The 21,447-nt window shown below is 36.7% G+C and overlaps 1 long non-coding RNA gene across 1 annotated transcript; it reads left to right on the top strand.

Moving 5' to 3' along the window:
• Positions 1 to 619: 619 nt before the first annotated feature.
• On the top strand, positions 620 to 20,861 carry LOC147916048 (uncharacterized). The gene is made up of 3 exons (XR_015553370.1): positions 620 to 872; positions 8,477 to 8,520; positions 20,539 to 20,861. It is a non-coding gene; the product is annotated as an uncharacterized LOC147916048 (long non-coding RNA).
• The last annotated feature ends 586 nt before the right edge of the window (positions 20,862 to 21,447 follow it).

Genomic DNA, 21,447 nt, shown 5'->3' with positions numbered 1-21,447 from the left:
GTGTCCTTCTGTTGTGGCCTGTTTCTTCTCCCTGTAGGCGCCCTGGGAGGCCGAGTTATGCTCCTGGCCAGCTGTTGTAATGCTCAGCTGCTTGTAGTTGTTGTGGGCCCTTCAGTCTCTTTATCAGGTGTGGGGAGCCCCAGCACAGTTGGCTGCAAGTTCTAATACCACATTTGTGTTGCAGTATTTCTTTTAAGTGAGTACACCCCCAGCATGGCAAGTTGTTAGGCTCAGGGCCTTACAATTTCTGTAAGCCTCTAGCCTATTAGGTCTCTTGTCAGCTCTCTGAGGATTGCAGCTGGGTGGGGCTGGCCTCAGGCACAGGAGCACCCAATTGTTTCAGGCTTTGGAAGGTGGGGCAAACCTCCTATGTGGGCCTTTGAGAAGCACAAGTCTTCTGCAGCTGACAAGCCCTGCCGCCCACAGGTCCACACACACAGTCAACACAGTCCTGCCCCGCGTGCGCGCCCCGACCTCCCCAAGCGGACCCAGTCTCTCCACGGCAGGAGCCCCACACACTCTACCACCGCCCGACACTCTCCACCTGCTCCTTGTGCACACCCTGGCCCGCTCAAGTCAGCTCAGTTGCCAGGCTGCAGAGAATCCAGTCACCAATCTATGCAGGCCCACAAGTTGCCTGAGGGCTTGTTGTTGGGTGGGGCCAGTCTCTAGGGTGGGCTGCCCGCCCTGGCTGAGCTGGATTAAATCGGTGCTCTAGCGGCTGGGGCAGACCTGGGCTAGCAGGCCTCAGGGAGAACTCCAATGGCGTCTGTGTCAACACGCCCACACCAGGCCACAACAATGGCCGCCGCCAATGTCCCAGTTCCTGGAGAGGTCTCACCCCTCACTGAGATGCACTCAGGGCCTATTAGGTGAGTCTCCTGTCGCCAAAGCACTGTGCACCTTTCTTTGTGGTGATTTTAGGGTGCTTTCTGAAACGGGTGAGTTTGCGCGCTGGCCCTTTAAGAGCCAGTTTTAGTTTCTTTGTGAACCGGGTTTTCTGGGGGTGCTACCCAATGCTTTAGCAGCAGGCAAAGTCAGATATTATGCCGCTGGTCTCGATTGTGCTGGGTCCACAAAATGCCCACAGCGGGGGCGCTCCCCGGCTCAGGGCCCCTGCGCCTCCAGGGAGGCTGCGGACCTGTGAGCTGCTCCTGGCGGCCGTGGAGCTGGCGGCTTGTGAAGGCGGCGTTTTTCTCTCCAGAAAGGAGCCTCTGCCTCTTCCACCTCAGTTAGGATTGTCCGTTGTTGCAGGAGTTCCTCTCATCCAGTTTTCAGTTCTGTCTCAGGGGTAATTTTTCCACGAGTAGTTGTAAATTGGCTGTGTCCTTGGGAGGAGGTGAGTTCAGAGTCTGCTTACGCCGCCATCTTGACTCCTGATATGTTTTTAATACAATGAAAACAAAAGCAGCAGCATCGGATTTAATTGGGAACACTGAACATGATCAAGAAAAGGCTAAATATGTGCTATTTCACATTGTTTAGTCGCTACCCATGCAATCTGATGCTTTGTATTTAAATAAAACATTGAAATTTTCTCCTATTTGTTTTATAAAATTGGGCTGTTTATGTTTCCTATTATTTCTGGAGTCATTTTAAAAAATTATATTTTTCCAATGAAGTATTTATTTCACCCAGGTTAAAACATATATTAGTAACAGATTAAGAAAGTTATTCCATTATGATTCTTTTAAACTATTCTATTTTATTTCTTGCCATCTTTACTTCTTTACTTCATTCGTTTTCAAAATTTGAACTTTTAAATTTTTTTTCTCTTAGATTGAAAGTTGTATATTTTGTGTATTAATTTTTCAAAAACCCAGCTTCTGGAGTTATTACTCTCCTCGACCTCTATTTTCTAACTCATTACATTTTCTCTTTATGCTTTCTTTTATTCTGATCTCCTTTGCTTAATTTTACTGCTCATTCTCTAATCAATATAGCAAATCAACATAGATCCTTTAACCCTGACTTTGATGTGGAAAATACTCTTTTCTTTCTATTATGTTGCAAGCACCTACTGATGCAGCCATAATTTAGTAAAAATTTTATAGTATAGTAAAAATATTGTAATAATTTTAATAAAATATAGTAAAAATTTCACTATAGAACATCTCACTGCTCTGCCTCACTGGTGATGTCATGCTAATTGAACATGATGATCAGGGAGTAGTGAAGACTAAAATGCCTTAGTAGCAAACATGAATGCCAGAGTGTATGAGATAAACCCCATGAAAATTCAGAAGCCCACTACCTCATGGAAATTTCTAAGTCTCCAGGATCTGGAGAATGTTTATCTACACCACCAGAGTGGAAAATAAGATGCTGCACATTGCACCTCCTATTACTAAAACGTGGCACATTATATACGTGAGTCTTTTTTATCTTTGTAGTCAACATATAGCACATTTAGGGTGCTGATCTGATCTATTTCCTATGTATCGCATTAAGCTGCTATTTTCTGTGAGGCATAGAACAGGAGAAGGCCCTGCATCAGGCCAAGGCTGTGAAACCTCTCTGATATTTGGGCCTTAAAACCTAGAATATCCATTCATAATTGAATTGTTTATGGCAAATGAACTTGCCTCTGGCAAGCTCCAACAGGATCATACCAGCACAGACCCCTAAATGTTTGGAGAAAAGTTATCTCCTGTTGCGCATACATGTTCTGCTCCTTCAAGGGAACTATTTCTGGCTTACTGCTGAGATCTAGTAGAGATTAAATGTGTGTCTCATCAGACTTTACATAACCTTTGCCCGTCATGAACTGATGATATCTGACCCTGGCACCAGAAGGTTAGTTGTGCTCAACAGCAATCCACAACCATCTAGAAATGGTATTTAAAAGATCAGGCTTGAGAAGGTCTGGAAGGTCCAAGTAAATTTGCGTGAACTGGTGGCTTAAATGAAGACCATGGCCTCATGGGGAATTCCATAAGAACAGTTGACTGAGGAATAAAAACATGGGCCTTTGCAGAATCCAGAGCAGCCAATGGGAAGTGGACGGCTGCATGGTTACAGCCTTCTCAGGAATGTACCTGAAACCTTCCCAGTGGGCAGAATTCTAGCTGCTAACTCAATTGTTCACTTAGTGTGGAATGAGAGATGCAAGAGTTATGACCACATCGTAAAACATCTTATGTGAGGCGCTGCAGAAGAGGAAAAGAAAAAAGTGAGAAGTCACAGAAATTATGAGCAAAATCCATTGTGAAAGAAGAGCAATTTAATATCTAGTGAATCATGCACACTTGAGTGTTTGTCCCACTTACATGCTAATCTGTGAAGAAATATTATGTTTAAATTTTGTAAGTGAACAGAACCTAATTTTTAAAGTTTCACTTTGGGAAAGGCTGTGCATCTAACTATTTGATTTTATTTCAAGCATTTAAAGAACAGATTGCTGAGATGTGCGGTGGAAATATTGAGTTCAGTTTAGACTTAAAAAGACTTCTTCTAAGGGCTTTAGACTTTAATTTAGGGGCCAGTCTAAGGCAAACTGCTCAAAAGACTAAATTTCCATCTAAATTAAATCCCCTTCACAATAACAATAACAACGAAGCTTAAATTACTGCAAAGGTGACAATAGTTGATTACAAACTCTTTTGGAGTATTTTGGAAGTAGAGCCGATATTTGACATCCAGAACCCACCCCTGATTCAGCTGTTCAGTACTGTTCATGAAATCCACCACACAGAGAGGAAGTGAACCTGCAGGACTTTTTATCAGTGTACTGCCAAGCCTGACTTTTTCATGTTAAAAACATGTCTAAGGAAATGGGAGTATTAGAAACAAAAATGTTTTACTTTACTATTTCCATTTAAATTAAGTATCTTTCCCTTTTTAGAAATTTGGAAAAAGTGGTTCACAATGTTTAACAAGTGCTCAAGATCACACACCTGGAATGTGGCTGAGTTGAAATTTAAACTCAGACTTATAGTAACTCAAAGCCTATAATCTTAATTTTTTTAATTTATTTTTTAAAATGTAATATTTTAAAGTATATATTTTTATAAAGTGTCATACATATATATGCCATATGTATATGACATGAATATAATATATATACACATACATATACAGTTAAAAAATAATATTCAATGTATTTGTGCCTACCACTCAGTTAAGAGATTAAAAAGCAGCAACACTTCTGAAGCCTCCTGAATTCTTCTCTGAAATTGCATCACTCTTCCTTTATGCAGATGAAACCAATAATCTCAGTTTCATTTTAGTCATTTCTTTGTTTTCTTTTACATTTTACTGAATGTTTAATCCCTAAAGTATATGTTGTATATTGTCCACTTTTATCTGTTTGTAAGAGATGGAAGTGCTGTATCTGTTTTCCTTGCCATATTGTACCGTCTGAAGATATAATTTACCCATTCTCCATCTATGAACATTTGAGTGGTTTACTTTTTTTTTACCATAATCCATGCTGCTGAGAACATTCTAGTAGTAGATGTTGTACGTATACGTATCTGTACATATCTGTAATAGTTCTTAGGTAAATATGCATGTGATTGGAATTGCTGGGTCATACACTATGCACAACTTTAATCACACATAAATTCCAATTCACTTACAAAGTGGAAGAACCAATATAAAATCTCAGAAACAGAGAAAGAGTTCCATTTATTCCATATACTCACCAACACTAGGTTTTGAAAGACTTCTTATAACTTACTAATTTGGTGGATGTGAAATCATATATCATCTATTTTGCATATTTTGTATTACTGAAATTAAATATTAACACAATTTTTCTTTTGATTTTACTTTTGAGGATGCCAAATGGTTATTTGTATCTTTTCACATTTTTCTACTAGCTTGTTTATTTTTTCCTTAATGATTGTGGTAATTCTTTATATCATAGATACTAAACTTTGTACAGTTCGGTAGGGGAGGCAGACAAATCCTCTACCCACTCTAGGTCCTTCTGGCTGGGCTACAAATTAAATTGACATGAGACGGAATAACAGGAGAAAATCAAACAAAGCTTTATAACATGTATACATGGGAGACACTCAGGAAAACTGAGCAACTCACCAAAATGGCAGAGGCTGTCATCTTAAATACCATCTTCAGCTAAAGAGCAAGGAGGATGTTTGCGGTCGGGGGAATCAGTTATGGCAGATTACCAGAAAAGCACAGTAAACAAGAGTAAGGTTATTATGAAGATTTAAGTCCTTGCCTTTTGCATTGATAAGAGTTTCTAGAGATAAAGTCATCCCTCCTTCTTCCTGGTACAGAGAGGGAGATACCTTTACAGGTGAAGATTTCCCTTACAAATGCAAATGTCTCTTACAAAGGATAAATTCTACTTTTCAGAGCTTCTCCTATGTCCGCAGTTTTTAAAAGTAACCAGCCCCAAATAATCCTTATGCCAAAGAGACACATTTGGGGGTGGCCAATTCTGATTCCCCACAGTTCCATGTACAGCAGATTTCTTTTCTCAAGTGTGGATAGTGTTTTGTTTTGTTTTCTTAATTGAATTTTAATCTGAACTCATTGTAGACTACATTCACTTGTAAGAAATATACAGAAAGATCCCATGTATCCTTTACTTAATTTTTCCCCACGGTAACATCTTGCAAAACTATAGTACAATGTCATAACCCAAGTATTAACATTGACGCAGTCACAACAATAACCCAAGTATTAACATTGACGCAGTCACGACACAGGATATTTCCATCAACACATAGATTCTTCATGTTGCACTTTTATAACCACATCCAATTCGCACTTGCCCCCAACCCCTCATTGAGCCATGGCAACCACTAATTTTTTCTCAATTTCTATAATTTTATCGTTGCAAGAATGTTATGTAAATGGAATGATGCAGTATGTGGATTTTCTGGAATGTAGTCAACTATGATTCCTTAAGAAATTCGTTTGAAGTCTTTCTCTTCTAATCATAAAAGTTTACAATCTTGTGCCAGCACTGATGGCCTAGTGGTTAAAATTCGGCGCTCACAGTTTCCGGGGCCCGGGTTCACTTCCTGGTCGTGGAACCACACCACCCGTTTGTCAGTTGCTGTGCTGTGGTGGCTCACATAGAAGAACTAGAATGACTTACAACTAGGTTATACAACCATGTACTGGGTTTTTGGGGAGGGAAAAATAAAAAGAGGAAGATTGGCAACAGATGTTAGCTCAGGGTGAATCTTTCCCTGCAAAAAAAAAAAAAGAAAAGTTAACAGTCATGATTATGGATGCTAAATCTTCTGCTTTTAATGACCCCCACCGAACAAAAACCTTTATTGGATGGAATAATATGAAGTCTGGGATTTGCTTCAAAATTATCTGGGGGTGGCAGAAGTGGTGAAATGGGAAGGAAAGAAGAGTGGCCATGAGATGATTGCTGATGAGTACAGAGTGTTTTCTTGTGCTATTCTTTCTTCTTTTTGAAATAAATTTAAAATTTTCTGTAAAATTTAGTTGCAGATAAAATAATACTTCTAAAACCCTACAGGTCCAAGCTTTGGAATATGCGAAATTGAATTCCTTTTGCATTTAGTTTAGAATGAATCATCTTTCAGGCTATTCGTTGACTAACATAGTACCTGGCAGAGTACTTAGTAAATGTTTATTGATGAAGATAAAGAACATTTCGAGCAGCTAAAAACACTGAACAAAAATGAATTTCTAAATACAAATTAGAAAAGTCCTTGAATATAAAACATATAGGAAAAGAAAATGAATTATAATTATCCAAGATTAATCTCTGAAAAATAGAGTTAGACTGTGTTTCTTAACGTATTTAATCTTTTGGTTTCATACTCAAAGAATTGCAAGACAATGATGTCATTATCAATTAGATATAGATTTTTAATGGAAATACCATTTATACAACTTAGAAAATCATCTTTTCTCCTGGGGCAATAAGTATCCTTAAACTTAGTAAAAGAGGAGAAGGAGAAGCAGATACCAAGTGATATTTTGACTGTTGTGCAGAGGAAGTTCTGTTCTAAGTAGGCACTTGAGGAGTCTCTCTGGACATGGGTTGAGCTAAGAGACACAGCGAAGTGTATGTTAATAAAGCCCAGTGAGTGATTCTATATTGCATTTTTCCTGATATATTTTGACTAGTAACAGTATTCTGTGGAAATTGTCACACTTGATTTCCCATAATTATATTTTATTTCATACTTTATATTTACTCCTAAGTGGGTTTTTTTGTTTAAATTTGAAGAAAAGGGCATTTTGCCTTAAAAAATTCTTGTTTTGCAGCGCCTATGTTTCCTTCATCACAGTTCAAATATCCATATAATGATGATTTCATTAAATTATTCACTCCTTTAACTATTTGTTGAAGTCAAAATTAATTCTCATTACAAAATGGATAGGCAGAAAGACTAATTTAAATTTTTATTTAAGTAATCTGGCCTTTCTTCTGAGGCAGGCAAAACATTTTTTAAATGTCACATCTGGTTTAAAGTATATTCTAATCTGACATTTAGGCAGTTATCAGTCTCTGTTGGATGAACATCCTTAGCCCCCTGATTGTCTCCCTTAATACAGTGTCTAGTTGTAAGAAAGAAAGTGGGTGGCTTGACATAACCTGTGTTCTTGAATTTTATGACAGTTTCCTCGCTACCATGTAGCATTCTTTTGTTATGCTTTGGTCACTGAGCAAAGCCCTTGCCCCCACCCCTCCTGTCTCCTGCTGTGGTTCGCTCAGTGGTCACTAGTCACTGATGTCTATGCTTGTTGCAGCTCATCAGCCGGCTCCTCTCAGCTTTGAGAGTGCTCCAGGAGCTACTCTTGGGCTGCCCTGGCCTGCACTTCACCTCATACAGGTGCTATGCATTTCTCTGAGTTCTGGCTGTGATTCCCACTCTCTTCCTGTCCGAGCAGCATAGGATCTCTCCCTCCCTATGATCACCTTACTCTCTCTGGTAAGCATCCTCTCCAGTCTGCCTGGCCTGACCCAGTAAATATCACATGGAACCAGGGGCAGTACAGAAAGACATACCCCAAGTCTCCCGCTGCTTGCCTGTGATACAGGGGCTCATGTTCCTTGTAGATATTGTTCCCCTGATTGGTATGTGGTGGCCTCAGAGGAAGCTGCTATCCAGAATCCTAACAGGGAGATCTCAATGTTGCCCTCAATTGTTGAACATATCCTCTGCTCTCTGGGCATCAGGAGACTGGGTGCCTCCACCTCCTTCCTCTCTGATTCTTTCCAGGGCCCCTCAGCTTTTCTTTTATTCCATCCATATCATACCCCCTACTTCTATACTGTCATATGCAGAAGAATGCATCCTTTCTACACTGTGGGAGAAGTCTAAAGGGCATATAGCATTAGACTTGGTTGTTGATAATAAAGCTGATGAAAAGGGAAAGAAAAATGGCAGTCTTTAGCCACACAATAAATGGGCTTGCCCAGCAAATTGTTTTGCTGCACAACTCTGTTTTTCACAGCAGATACCTTTTATTTGTATTTCTTCTGTAACATTACTAATTTTCTCTGCAGGCAAATGAACCACCTGGAGCAAGAAGGCCTAAAGTCATACTTTGGTAAAGACATTTCACAAACACATATTAATATATATTATCAATTTTTTCCTCTGTTGAATAACTTGTATTGAAAATTTGCTATGGGTCAGCATCAGGTTAGGAAAATTCATATTCAAGGTGAAGGGAAAATAACAGTGGGATTAAAAAAATAAATCCAGAGTGGGATCAACAGTGAAACACAGCAGAAATGTCTGTATAACTTGTGGACTGAGTTGTCTGCAGGCCAAAAATGGAAGCAGAACCTCTAAAACAGGGTTTATAAAAAACCAGTCTTTAGATTATTGCCTCAGAATCATAAGGTAAGAATTTTATTAAATCAGACCACAGGCACTCACTTTCCCATTGGGAATTCTAATTCCATGGTTTTGGATTGGCACAAAATTCTGTATTTTAAGAGCAAAAAGTTCTGCAGATGAATGTAATGAATTGCTTAGTTAAAGGAGAAAGTTCACAGTCTACAAGAAGCACATACACACACTTATACACTCACCTACACACACACATTTCTCCATTGCACCCCTACTTCTAAAATTACTATTTGGTAGTAAACAAAACAGCATGGTACTGGCACAAAAACAGACACACAGATCAATGGAGCAGAATTGAGAGCCCAGAAATAAACCCACACATCTATGGACAGCTAATTTTTGGCAAGGGAGCCGAGAATATACAATGGAGAAGGGAAAGTCTCTTCAATAAATGGTGTTGGGGAAACTGGACAGCCACATACAAAAGAATGAAAGTAGACCATTATCTTATACCATACGCAAAAATGAACTCAAAATGGATTACGCACTTTGAATATAAGACTTGAAACCAAAAGACTTCTAGAAGAAAACATAGGCAGTACACTCTTCGACATCAGTCTTAGCCACATATTTTCAAGTACCACGTCTGACCAGGCAAGGGAAATGATAGAAAAAATAAACAAATGGGACTACATCAAACTAAAAATCTTCTTCACAGCAAAGGAAACTATCAACAAAACGAAAAGACAACTGATCAACTGGGAGAAGATATTTGCAAGCCATATATCTGATAAGGGATTAATACCCAAAATATATAAAGAACTCATACATCTCAACAACAAAAAAACTAACAAGTCAATTAAAAAATGGGCAAAAGACCTGAACAGACATTTCTCCAAAGAAGATATACAAATGGCCAACAGGCACATGAAAAGATGTTCAACATCATTAACTATCAGGGAAATGCAAATCAAAACTACAATGAGATATCACCTCACGCCTGTCAGAATGGCTATAATTAACAAGACAAGAAATAACAAGTTTTGGAGAGGATGTGGAGAAAAGGGAACTCTCATTCACTGCTGGTGGGAGTGCAAATTGGTGCAACCACTATGGAAAGCAGTATGGAGATTCCTCAAAAAATTAAGAATAGAACTACCATATGATCCAGCTATTCCACTGCTGAGTATTTATCCAAAGAACATGAAAACACCAATGCGTAAAGATACATACACCCCTGTGTTCATTGCAGTGTTATTCACAATAGCCAAGACTTGGAAGCAACCTAGGTGCCCATCAAGGGACAAATGGATAAAGAAGATGTGTTATATATGCACAGTGGAATACTACTCAGCCATAAAAAAGATGAAATCTTGCCATTCTTGACAACATGGATTGACCTTGAGGGTGTTATGCTAAGTGAAATAAGTCAGAGAGAGAAAGTCAAATACTGTATGATCTCACTTATAAATAGAAGATAAAAAAACAACAAACACATAGAGACAGAGATTGAATTGGTGGTTACCAGAGGGGAAGGGGGGAGGGAGGAGGGCAAAAGACATGATTAGACACATGTGTAGTGATGGATTGTAATTAGTTTTGGGGTGGTGAACATGATGTAATCTACACAAAAATCGAAATATAATGATATACACCTGAAATTTATATAATGGTATAAACCAATGTTACCTCAATAAAAAAAATACAAATAAAGGCAGTAAGAAAATGACATGTTATGTACAGAGGAACAGTGATGACAGGAGATATCTCAATGGAAACAAGCAAATGAGAACACAGTGAAACATCTTTAAAATACTAAAAGAAAAAAGACAGACAATAACAAGTGTTTGCAAGGAAATTGGAACCCTAATACATTGTTGGTAAGAATGTCAAATGGTGCAGTCATTTGGAAAAATGTTTGTGAGTTCCCTCAAAAGTTAAACATAGAGTTACCATATGACTTAGTAATTCCACTCCTAGGTTTATATCCAAGAGAAATGAAAACATACGTCCACACAAAAACTTGTACGATTGTTCATAGCAGCATTATTCACAATAGCCAAAAAGTGGAAACAACCCAATAGTTAACCAGCTAGTGAATGGATAAATATACAATGGATCCATACAATGGAAAATTACTTGACTGTGAAAAGGAATGAAATACTGACGTATGCTACAATATAAATGAACCTTAAAAACAAAGAAGTCAGATACAAAAAATCACCTATTGTATGATTCCATTTATATGAAATGTCCAGAATAGGCAAATCTGTAGATAGAAAGTATATTAGAGGTTGCCAGAGCCTGGGGGAAGGTGGACATGGGGATTGACTGCTAATGGGTATAAAGTTTCTTTTGGAGGTGATCAAAATGGTCTGGAATTAGATAGTTTTGGTGGCTACATAACATAATGTAAAAACCTCTGAACTTTACCCTTGAGAAGGGTGAACCTTGGGGCTGGCATGGTGGCATAGTGGTTAAGTCAGGGCACTCCACTTTGGCGGCCCGGGATATGGAGGTTCGGATCCTGGGCGCGGACCTACACACTGCTTATCAAACCATGCTGTGGCAGGCGTCCCACATATAAAGTAGAGGAATATAGGCACAGATGTTAGCCCAGGGCCAATCTTCCTCAGCAAAAAGAGGAGGGTTGGCAACAGATGTTAGCTCAGGGCTAGTCTTCCTCACAAAAAAAAAAGGGTTAACCTTATGCTATGTGAATTATATACCAATAAAGCTGTCAAATAAATGATAGAAATACATTGTGGAAGATATCCAAAAGGTATTACAAATGATATGCTATGTACAAATACTATGCTTAAAAAATAAAATGCAAAGCAATTTAAAATTAATTAAATAAATAAATAAAATTACCATTTGGTTGAGAGAAGCACAGGTTTTGCAGATACCAAGGAAAAATGTCCTCATGGATCCTTGTAAAAGAAACAATTGTACAACATGATGTCTGTAGTTAACACTGCTGTATGGTGTATTTGAAAGTGAAGAGAGTGGATCCCAAGAGTTCTCATCACAAGGAAAAAAACATTATTTTCTTTTTTTTTTAATATCTATATGAGATGAATGTTAACTTACTACAGTAACCATTTCATAATATATGTAAAGCAAATCGTTATGCTGTATACCTTAACTTTATTCAGTGCTGTATGTCCATTACGTCTCAATAAAGGGGGAACAAAAGAAACAATTTGTGAAGCATTGGGCAACATTTTTATTCTGGCGAAGCTATATATCACTTAGATGTGATGTGTCAATGAACAGAAAAAAGATGAGATAGTTCTAAATTACTCTGATTCATGAGCAAATTTCTTACTACTGCAACCTTTGTTAATCCCCTCTGTTTTCCAGTTGTCTAGCACTGTTCTATCCAATACAGCAGCTTTGAGCACTGGAATATGTCCAAGCAAACTGAGAAGTGCTGAAAGTGTAAAAGATACACGGGGTTTCAAAGGCTTAGTATGAAAAAGTGATAAAGAATATTTCAATAATTTTTACATTAACTACTTGTTGACATGATAATGTTTTGGATATCTGGAGTTAAATAAAACATGTTACTAAAAATAGCTTCACTTGTTTCCTTTTAATTTTTTAATGTGGCAATCAGAAAATTTGTAATTACACATTGGCTCTCATTTACAACTTGCCTTATATTTTTTTGGGCAGTATTGTGCTAGTGTTTTAATCCTTCTAATCATGGTTACTTAAATAAAATTATGCTTTTCCTGAAATGTATTAGATATACCTTTATGTAAACAAGAAAAAGCATAACTGACACCTAAATAAAGCAATTAAGCAGTATGCTGTGAGAAAAATCTTATTTGGGTGTTTTGAAAAAGAAATGTGCATTGAAATTCAATCTGGATAATTTAAATTTTCCCTGGATTTAGAAAGCATGAATTTTCTTTTAAATTATTTTAATGTCTTTACACATATCTAGGCATATATAATTGTACATGATTGCGTGAATAATCTAATCTTATGTCTTTTTAAGTGCTGCTATGCTTAACTGTCCCTTTTCCCACATCGCATTCTCCATCCTCATCTCCATAGCATGTTAGCAAAGTGGACAGTCTAATATGTACTCTTCATATTTTTCCATGCTCAGATAATCGTATATGTGTATGCATGTATGTGCATGAATGTATTTGTCATTTCTGCTTTGCAAAAAATGGGTTCATATCATGCACATTTTTCCAAATCTTTCATTTATCACTCGTAGCTCTTTATAGGCATCACTCCAAGTCGACTTGTAATGTTTTAACTTATTGTTTCCAATGTCTGCAGAGTATTCCAAGATGTGATTGTAATGTAACATATTAAGATGGTTTCTATTGATGGGCAATTCCTTGTTTTCAGGTTTTATTTCTGTTTGTTTTTGGCCATTACAAACAAGACTTTCATAAACACTCTCATACGTATGTCATTTGTACTTGGACTTTTATTTCTATGGGAGAGATTGTCAGGAATGATACTTGTGTCAAAAGATTTACACATAACATATACATACATATATATGTTATAAAATATGTTATTAAATAAATATTGTATTTCTTTTAAAAATTCTGGGGCCAGCCTGGTGGCAGTGGTTAAGTTTGTGCTCTGCTTCAGCGGCCCAGGGTTCGCAGGTCCAGATCCCAGGCACGGACCTACCCACCCCTCATCAAACCATGCTGTGGCAGGTGTCCCACATACAAAATAGAGGAAGATGGGCACAGATGTTAGCTCAGGGCTAATCTTCCTCAGCAAACAAAAAAAAGGAAGATTGGCAATGGATGTTAGCTCAGGGCGGATCTTCCTCACCAAACAAACAAAAATAAAAAGGTATGCTGAGTCATAGTTCTGTTGTGATAGTGAGAATAAATTAATTCCAGGCAAAGAGAATACTCTTATTCTCTTCAAGTTTTGCCAGTGTAGTGAGTGTAAAGTGATACTCTGCTACATTAATACCCATATACTAGTGAATTGGGGCACTTTTGTTGGCAAGTTGGCATTTGTATCTGCTCTTCTGTATACTGACAATTTAGTACTAGTGAATTGGGGCACATGTATTTGCAAGTTGGCATTTGTATTTGCTCTGTAAACTGACGATTTAAAGCAGCACCCATCAATAGAATTTTCTGATAAAGTAGAAATATTCTTTTGAAATATAGCAGCGTGACCTTGCAGATTTAGATCTTTTCTAAATTTTCTATCTATTGTTTTTCTTGTAATTATCAAAGAGCACTTTCCATGTTATAGAAATTAACATTGTTTATCATCTACACTATATTTCTTTACATTTGGCTTTTGGTTATATATTATATTTCATCTTTTGAAAGAGGTTGGAGTGATATTGACAAATTTTATGCATAGATCTGCCTTTTTTTAAAAATTTTCTCCGTAAACTTTGATATACATTCATGCTTTCATAATTAATTTAACAAGTAGAGTGAGAGATAGAATATCTTGAATAGTGCTTTACTATTTTTCCTTAACCATATACATTCTAAAACTTTGCTCTTTTGTATTTTAATATTTACTATTTAATAAATGCCATAGTTTTCAGATGACTGCTTACTTTTTTCTGTTTATTATTAAGAAAATGTGCTTCATTTGCTCACTTTAATATAGTTTGCACCTGTGTCCTTTTACTAACTCTATTAATAACCTGTTAGGGTTTTAGACGAAGCAATATAACTATGATATGGGTGTTCAGTGTTTATTAACTCAACCTATAATGTCTTCTTGACAATTATTTTTTCGTTGGAATGTATTGGATATCAAAAACAACCTATGGTTTTATGGTTCTATGAATTAAACCACTATATAAGCTAGAAACTCATGTGTACCAGATTGCTGAGTGCTAAATTGAGGTTAAATGGTGTTAGAAAGAAGGATAATTTCAAACTTACAAATTGGTTAGCAGTCTTCTGTGTGGGAGCATGACAGTTGGCTGGAAGTGTATAGGGTGAAAGCAGAATGGATTCTGATTTAATCTCTCTTTTCCAACATACGATAAATTTATGTGTGCCAGTCAGGTAAGGAAAAGTTATATTCTTTATTGCATAGAAAAAGCGATAAAAATAGGGCAAATTGTAGTTTTCTTCACACCAAGAAAATTGTGAATGCTGTCACATATGTTCCACACATTTTACTTGTGCAGCAGACACAATATTGCAAATTTTCTGTGAGGGCGTGATGCACTATTGCTTCAACAGACTTTCCCCTTATCCCATTTCACTAGAACACTTATTTTTCATTTATTTTGAGTTAATGGATTAACATTTATCTCGAATTTCACTGCTGTTTAAATGTTAAAAAATATTATTTCTAAAATAAATAATAATTATATTAACATGTTATAAAATAAATAATAATAGTTACCTGCTTTTTGGAGAAAATTTAGAAAATATGAAAATAAAGTTAGAACTAAAACTAAAAATAAAAAATGCAGAAAAAATATGAAGAACATAATAAAACTCAACAGTCATTTCAAATTGCAGATACATTTTTTATTTATTGAAATTATACTATGTAAACCATTTTGAAGATGAATAATAAATTTTTATGTAACATAACATTAGCAACATAGTTTTGTTTTGCTACATGGTATTTCATTCCATGACAAACCAGAAATGCCAAATTATCATTCAATAGGTGCCATCATCCGCAGGTGACAAATTGGAGATTTTACTCGTGACAACAGGGCAGCCATTACTCCAGTTCATTAAACCTGAGCATTAGGTATCCTAGAGCAACATAGATTGCAGACAAAACTAGATGAAGTGCCATTTATTTAGAGAATCTAGTTGCTTCTAGGCCTTTACTACTAAATTCCTTATTAAAATTTTTTTAAAGGTTCCTTTTAGAGTCAAACATAATCTCAAAAAAATTTACATGCCTCAGTGCGAGGTTAATGTGTTTAAGCTTCAAGGCCCCATACTTACACAGGTTTTTTCTAAGTCCCTATGCCTGTGTTTTGGTTTCTAACCCTGTGCATGTTTTTTTTTCCTTAATGTTGGCTGTCCAAATTACATAAGCTTCAAGCCCCATAAAACTTGGATCCATCTCTAGTATCAGTTAAATATGTTTTTATCCAACTTTCTATCCTTAGAAAACAATGTTATCAATCAAAAGTATATTGCAAGGTATGAAGATATTAATCTTCTCTGATGCAAGCTGTATAAAGCATATCAAGTTGTTAATTTATAGTGTTCTTGGAATTATACCTCATTTACTTCTCTCCTCCAACCTCCCATTCTTTTCCCTTCAATGCTCTATTGATAAATAATAAAGCAATTGTCTCAGGCATCTGACTTCATGGCCCCTTTGCACATTTTTCATCTTAATAGATTTAATGCTCCATAGTTTTTAGATAGACACATGACAGATTCAAGTAGCAGGCAAAGGTTTTAGCAAAGAAAATGGGAAGTTCACATTGAAAGAAAATCCTACATTGGTTAAAATGAGCTGTATGTTGATATAGTTCTCTGACCTCATAGAATTGTTTCCTGACTCCTCCGCAGTCGCAGGCAAGGAGATGAATTAAACACCTTCCTACGATAAAGGTTTGGGGTGCTGAGGCTGTTTCCTCACCAGTGAACCTAGACACATGCGCTTGTACACGTGGTAGAAAGTTTCCGAGGAATGAGTAGCCTGGAATGCCGTATACAGCTTTGCTCTTCACTAAATGCAATTTAAAGAATCTTGCAGGAAGTTTTAGTAAATTCACATATATTATCCTCCATTCTTCTGGAAACCAGATGGAATATGGATGTTCCATTTGCTTCCTTGTGAACAATCAGCATTTTCTAACCACGTTTCTCCGTTTACTGATTTTATCATTAGGGCCATCTCTAATTCTCTAGTGCAGTATTGATGGTTTCAGTAATCCTGGTTCTTTCGACTTTCATTATTACATTTGTTTTATCAGATATAATATAAATTATAAATTCTTACATACAGTTACTTTCAGGAGAGAAAGGCAGTAGGATATCAATTAGTAACATTGATTTATTGTTTCCTTAGGCACGAGGATTTAAAATAGAACTTATTAGCCAAATAATAAGTGCAGAATTAATTCTTGGAGTTAGTTTGGTATGATAGGAAAAATCTACATTGTAAATAGATTAAATCCTTGTTCTGCTATTTACTTAATCCTGAGCAAGTTACTTAACTTCCATGATTTTAATTTCTCGTTTATAAAATGGGAATAATTTCAGCCTCCATTGACCACTTCATCCTCGTTCCCTCCTTGGAGACCAGGTAGGAAGTTATAGTACTGTCTCCAGCATCATCTCCATGGACCTATTGCTCTATCTTCAAGGTGTTATGACTTTGAATTATAGTGGACCACTCCCCAAATCACTATCTCCTACGGACATTCCTTCTTCCCCGTGGAACTCCTCCCTTTCTCTAACCTATATAATTACCCTCCCTGTTTATGCAGAATATTCAGGAAGACATATTTTTGGCAACGTTACTGAGTACCTAGCATTAACTAAATTGTCAATAATAATAACACTAATAATATTATGCTATCAATATTTGTTGTTCTTTTAGTAGATATTTCCTCATATTAGTTGGGTTAATACCCACATATTGTGTCCAAATTTGAAGAGTAAAGGGTGATACGGTTTTAGGATTGCATTGAAATCACAAATTCTCTTTCCTGTCCAGAAATTATTGTATTTCTGGCAAGACATTGGAATGGTGGTTTCATCTGAACCACTGAGAGGCTCTGACGTGAGTCCCTCCCCCTTCTACCCTCCTCTCACAATATGTTTCAGCCTCTACAGAAACCAATCATACTGAAAAAAAGGCAAAAATAATCACAACCTATCACCAATGGCCAGATGTTAAGATTAACTGTTCACTCTAAACGTCAATTATTCTATGAGAAAAGTATCGATGCCTAGAAATTGTGTAATAAATGTAAATACCTTAAATATTTCCTTTTTAAATATCTTTTCCTCAAGGGAAATTTTAAGCAAAAAGGAGCAAAGTTACATGACAAAGCCAAATATTACATTTAAGTGAATTATTGATTTTATATAACAAAGATCTCCTACAAAAGTTTGTTTACCCATTTTATGGTGATCATATTTGCCTAGATTTTATAAAGAAATGCCATTTTTGTATTTATTTTTTCATTCATTTATTAATTACAGACATCTGTGCTGTGTGATGCACAATGCTTGTCAGTTTATTTATTAGATAATGTGTCCCATTTGAGGGATCAGAAAATATGATTTTTCCACCTGTATTGCACCTACATAGGTTTACTGAACTTTGTACTTGATTCTTTCCTCTATTTAATGATCCCCATATGCCCTCACTCATTTTTTCTCCCTAGTTCAAAGTTTATTCTCATAAATGAATAAATGGTATTAAACTGGATTGTACATTGCACTTTTCTACGTTATTGTGAGACAAGTTTCAAAAAGAATGTGGACTAAAAGTTGATTCGTTGCAATTAGGAACGACCATTTTATGCATTCGTTCCTTTATCCAAGCAATAGATAAGCAAGACAGTGTAATGTTTAAGAGTTTGGGCTTTACAGTTAGATGGGGCAAAAATCCTGGCTTTATTGTTAACTTAAAATTTAACCCAGGGCAAGTTAACTTCTCTAAGTTAAGTTGCCTCATTTGAAAAATAACACAGGGTGTGGGTGGCATTGTGAGAAAAGATGTTTATGTTTCTGCACAGGTAGGGCTTTCTAAGCAAATTTTACTGAAACTTGGACCTGAGCTGAAAGCAAGCTTCAGAAGTAATTTTCTACTGTATAGACGGTGAGAACTCCAGAGACTTACCTAACTCTTGAGTCACACATTGACATTCCAGGACGATAGTGACATCTTTAAGTCATAAGACTGGAGACACCAGGCTTGTCACTTCTTTGGGGAGATTTATTTACATCCCCAAGGGTTAGACAGTTCATAGCAGACTCTGTATGAAGGAGAGAGGGAGACAGTGGTCTCCTTCCCCATTCTAAGCAGATAACACTTACTTTCCTCTATTCCTTACCTGCCGTACACTTTGTATGTGTAGGACATTTGCCCTGGCTTGCATCACAAGGGCCCAGAAATAAGACTGGGACACAGGCTTGTGGTTTGCTGTGAGGTGAGAAATAAGAAGTCTCTCTCTGATCCAAAACCCTTGTGAGTGCATTTGCAACAGAATTAATAAAGAAGAATATTAAAAACAACAGTTTATTGCAAATATTTTGATACGTGAAAATGCTTATCATAGTATCTGGTACATAGTAAGTTCTCAGTTACTGTTAGCTATGATTATAACCTGCTTCTTTTAAGCTCCTATGAGTGAAAGACAGTTTTCTAGTGGCTGCATCATGTTATATCTATAGGAAATAGAGGAAACGACAGGGTTATTCAAAGTTGTCTGCACACTTTATGTAATTCCAGAACAACACACTCATGAGGGCTCATAGGAAAACGTCTGTATTTCATTGATCTAGAGCGTTGTTTCCATACACTTGTTTTACAAGTCTGGCCACTTCTCTGTGAGCTGTAGCATGGGTCACTTAATTGCCAATTTCAATATTTACACATATGGGAAACTTGATACCAAATTAACCTAATTTCGAACATTTATGTTACAGTTGTTTCTATCAATAACATAACATAGCATTAATAGTACTGCCATTTTCTTAGGATGTAGCTCTAACCAGTAAAATACAAAAGGAAAATATGGGACATTAAGTGCACAGCTGTTGTTTAAACAGCAAGAAATCACATTAGCAATCAGAACATTTTAACATCTAAAAATGTTTCCAAGATAAATTTAAATACTTCTTTAAATACTCTATGCCTTTGAAAGTGATAAAAGATAACTTAAACAAAAGAAGAATTAAAAGAACATGGTATCTAAATATAGACAATCACAAGGACACATACACACACACACAATCCTCAATTTATATTTCTAAATTCAATATTCAGTGAAGTTTTAACTCAAGAATATAAAGTAAAATAAAAGTCAGTCCACAGTTCTACAACTAAATATCTAAATGAAATCTTAGTCAGTGAAAATTAACATTTTATTCCCCCAAAGGATTGAATCTAAGCTGGTGGTGGGGTGGTAGCCAATGTGAGGACCAGACACAAGTAGACATGGGAGTAGTTTCCTGCCCTTGATGTCATATGGCCCGGCTGGCATCTGTTGAGCTATCCGTTGGCCTCTTTTAGTCTTTGGTCGTTTATCATTCGGGATTTGCCTTTAGGGTTGCTAGAGGACCTGTGACTCTTTCTGCTTTTGAGGAGAGAGGGCTGATTTAATACTTGCATGCCACACTGCAACCCAGGGAATTCTGTCAGCCTCCCCTATGACCCTTAACTTACTCAGTTCTACTTCTGAACCATGAAAATTATTCTGTTTCTCTTGTGCACCACCGGAGTGAGGAGGAATGTTGTAAGATTGCTTTAGGTCCCTCCTTCCAGACACACCCACAGCCGTTCCTCTGTGTGCTTGCTACCTCCCAGGGCTCTACCTGTGGCCTTGGATATACATGCCCTCCGCTCTCAGATCCCACAAACCATTCCGTCTGTTTTTGCTCCTCTAGTCCGCCCGTCTCAAGGCTCCCTTCCTTCTGACTTCACCAGGTCTACACACTTCCCATGGACCCCTGGTTCTCTCTCTTCCATAAGCCCAGAGAATCATTAAATGAATTGGGGATGGGATGGTGAGGAAAATATGCAGTATTCTCTCAAAGTGATGGATAGGCACCTTTTTTCTTGCTTTTTCCTATTTCAGACTTTCCTCCAGGAAAAGAATATGATGCTTTATTTGACCGAATGCTGGAAGGACCAGGAGTAGAGATAAATTCCAAGGAGAATCATGAAACTGGAGAGATCTGACCTGATCTAATAAGCCTCAGCATGCTGCCTGCTGCAATCTAGCCTTCAGAATATCACACCAGAAAGATGGCTAACATTTCTAGGGTTCAGTTTGTTAAACAAGAGAGAAATTACCCCATTTTTTTAAAGAAGAGTTAAGTATTTAATATACTGTGTAAAGTGTGTTTCAAAAATAACTATCTTAATGCCTGATTAAAATAGTGATATTAAAAATTAGTAACTGATAATTAATTATAATAATTATAGTATTATAATATAATATTGATTTGTTAATTGTGACAAATGTATCCTACTAATGAAAGATGTTAATAATGAGTGAAACTGAGTGTGCAATGCATGAGAACTTTTGCTACTATCTTTGCAACTTTTCTGTAAATCTAAAACAATTCTAAAATGAAAGGATTTCTAAATAATATTTTTTTAACTTTTATTTTCAAGGAAAAAGTGACATTGCATTTAATTGACAATTATTTATTTGGTATTCAGAGCTTGTAAACTGTGTACTAGACAGTAGCCAAACTAACACTTTTGCATTGAATCAGTAACTAGGAACAAGTCCACTAATATGTAAGAGCTGTGCTTTCATGCAAATGTAAGTTGCTATTTCAAATCCAAATTAACAGATTGCTGACATGCTCAATAGGGGTTCCTTTTAAAACTCAGTAGGCAGCTATTTGTGTTTTATTTCTCACATATTAAAGAAAAAAGAGAAAATCCCATTGCTTATTTTACTTATATATGCCTACACACATCTTTTTTCACATGCATTAAAATGTAGGGGCTTTGAAGTATGAATGGCAGTTGA

Source organism: Ceratotherium simum, chromosome 10, assembly GCF_057802395.1.
Source record: "Ceratotherium simum simum isolate JZ-2026a chromosome 10, ASM5780239v1, whole genome shotgun sequence".
Classification (NCBI taxonomy): Eukaryota; Metazoa; Chordata; class Mammalia; order Perissodactyla; family Rhinocerotidae; genus Ceratotherium; species Ceratotherium simum.
Note: the sequence above shows the minus strand (reverse complement) of the source record. Positions and strands in the feature narration are given on the sequence as shown.